The sequence below is a fragment of the Rhinopithecus bieti genome, unplaced genomic scaffold (assembly GCF_001698545.2).
Source record: "Rhinopithecus bieti isolate Rb0 unplaced genomic scaffold, ASM169854v2 scaffold_5399, whole genome shotgun sequence".
Lineage (NCBI taxonomy): Eukaryota > Metazoa > Chordata > Mammalia > Primates > Cercopithecidae > Rhinopithecus > Rhinopithecus bieti.
This window is the reverse complement of record NW_016804747.1, coordinates 244,358-247,226: the sequence shown is the minus strand read 5'-3', so window position 1 is coordinate 247,226 and position 2,869 is coordinate 244,358.

The following is a 2,869-nucleotide window of genomic DNA, read 5'->3' as shown; positions in this document are numbered from 1 at the left end:
GGGAAAAGGGCAGCAATGAGGTGTGACTGTAGCCTAGGAATAGTCAGGGAAGCAGATAATTTAGTTAAAATGTCTTGGCCTAATAAGGGAACTGGGAAGGTGGGGATAACTAAAAACAAGTGCATAAAAGAATATTGTCCAAGTTGGCACCAGAGTTAGGGAGTTTTAAGAGGTTTAGAAGCCTGGCTGTCAATACCCACAACAGTTATGTAGTCAAGGGAAACAGGCCCTTGAAAAGAAGGTAATGTGGAGTGGGTAGCCTCCATATTGATATAGAAGGGGACAGACTTACCCTCCACTGTAGGAGTTACTCGAAGTGTCTATGATGGTCCAGGAGGCTTCCAAGGTGATTGGGCAGCTTCAGTCTTCAGCCACTAAGCCAAGAAGATCTGGGATGGAGTCAGTAAGAGCATTGGGCCAGTTGGACAGTCCAATTTCCAGTGGGGTCCTGTACAGATGGGACACAGCTTAGGAAGACTCCTAGGCTGCAGGCATTCTTTGGCCCAGTGGCCAGATTTCCAGCACTTGAAGCAAAATCCTGGTGGAGAAGGTCCTGAAGGAATTCCTGACCTCTGTGGCTTAGGCGTTTTGAAGTTCTTGTGTGCTGGAGATGTGGCTGGGGTTTCTCTCACAGCAGAGGCAAGTAATTGCAACTCTTCTTTATTATTACAGGTTAATTAAGTACTGTTTTGGGGTTTGAGGGCCAGAATCGAATTTTTGGATATTTATTTAATGTCAGGAGCAGATTGGATAATAAAATGCATATTGAGAATAAGATGGCCTTCTGACCTTTCAGGGTCTAGGACTGTAAAGCGTCTCAGGGTTTCTGTCAAACAAACCATGAACTGGGCTGGGTTTTTATATTTGATGAAAAAGAGCCTAAACACTAACTGATTTGGGAGAGGTTGGGTAAAGAAAAAGGAACATTAACCTTGACTATGCCTTTAGCTCCAGCCACCTCTTTAAGAGGAAATTATTGGGCAGATTGGGGAGGGCTAGCTTGGAATGAAACTGTAAGTTGGACAGGTGTGGGGAGAGGAGGTAATAGAAGGATTATAGGGTGGGGTTGAGGAGGCTGAGGAAGATTGGGAGCCTGATTCAGCCTGGAGGGGAGCAACCTAGGAGCAGTCTGGCGGGGAGGGGAGAAGTCAGATGGGTCAGTAGAAAAGGAAGATTGAAAAGATCCATGATGCTTGGGGTTGGGACTGAGGGGACAGGTTGAAGAGAAAGAAAGAAGATTTGGGATGAGTTGCCTTGGGAACAGACTAGGGAGGGACCAATGTTTAAAAGAATGCCTGGATGTCAGGCACCTCAGAATGTTTGTCCATTTTATGACAAGAATAATCTGGATCTTATAGGATGGAAAAATCCAAAGTGCCATTTTTCTGGCTATTTGGAACCATTGTCAAGTTTGTATTGGGGTCAGGCAGCATTGCAGAAGAAAATAAGGCATTTAGGTTTTAGGTCAGGTGTGAGTTGAAGAGGTTTTAAGTTTTTGAGAACACAGACTAAAGGAGAAGAAGACGGAATGGAGGGTGGTAGGTTGTCCATAGTGAAGGAGGCAAGCCCAGAGAAAAGAGAGGGTAGAGATGCAGAGAGAAGGGGTGGCGTTGGGTGCTTGCTCCCCAGGAAAGTGGTGCTTGCCACTAAGGGTGAAGGATCAAGGCAGGCATCCCTGCGGTGGTCAGACACCTCTGAAACACGGGTGAATAATCAAGCAGGCATCCCCACAGTGATTAAACACCAAAAGAAGACTGTCTTCCCAAGTCTGTGACCAGCACCGGAGTTTTGGGTTTATGGATAAAATGTGTCTCCTCTGTCTCTACCAGAAAAAGAAAGGAATTGAAATTAAGAGAAGGGAGAGATTGAAGGATGGCACCAAGATTGAAAGGAGAAAGAGGTTGAGGGATAGTGAGAGAGTTTGGATAAGAGAGTAAAAAGAGGCCACTTACCTGTGTTTCGACGAACAGAGGCAAGATGGTGCACTTCCGGGTTCTTCTTCACCAACTTTTCCCACGCGCAAAAATGCAGCCAGCGCCCAGGGAGGGTGCAGACCAACCGGGCATGCGCCAGGTGACGTCAATCCCAAGAGACCAAGATTTACCTGGTCGCACCTGTGGAACGCCCCCCGACACACCCGTGCCCTGCCTATTGCCCTCCCACTCCTAGAAAAGCCTCTCCGGAGGGACGCCACGCGGGGTCTTCCTCAGTCCTCCACTCCTGTCGGGATGTCGGGACTGCAGGAACTCCGTCTGAGAGCCTCACGGGGGGACTCTGTCAGCCTTCTTTGCCGGAGGCCAACAGACCTCTTCCCCACACCTTAGGTGACCAAAATAAACTTGCAGTTTTGCTCCTACACTTGCCTACTCGCTGGTTCTTTTGTGCCCACTCTGGTGGTCTTAGAAAAACAAATCAACCTGATTTAAAATTGTTGAGATGTTCTTTGGGCTGGTTGGTCTTAGGACTAGAGGTCATAGGTGGATCTTTCTCATGGAGCAAATAACAGGAGGACAGGGGATTGATCTCCCAAGGGAGGTCCCCCAATCCGAGTCACGGCATCAAATGTCACACACGTCCATGTGAAGAGACCGCCAAACAAGCTTTGTGTGAGCAATAAAGCTGTTTATTTCACCTGGGTGCAGGCGGGCTGAGTCCAAAAAAAGTCAGTGGAGGGAGACAGATGTGGGGCCATTTTATAGGATTTGGGTGGGTAGTGGAAAATTACAGTCAAAGGGGGTTTTTCTCTTGCAGGCAGGGGCAAGGGTCACAAGGAGCTTAGTCGGGGAGGTTCTTTCTGGGCCAGGAGAAGGAATTTCACAAGGTTAATCGCTCAGTTAAGGTGGGGCAGGAACAAATCACAAAGGTGGAA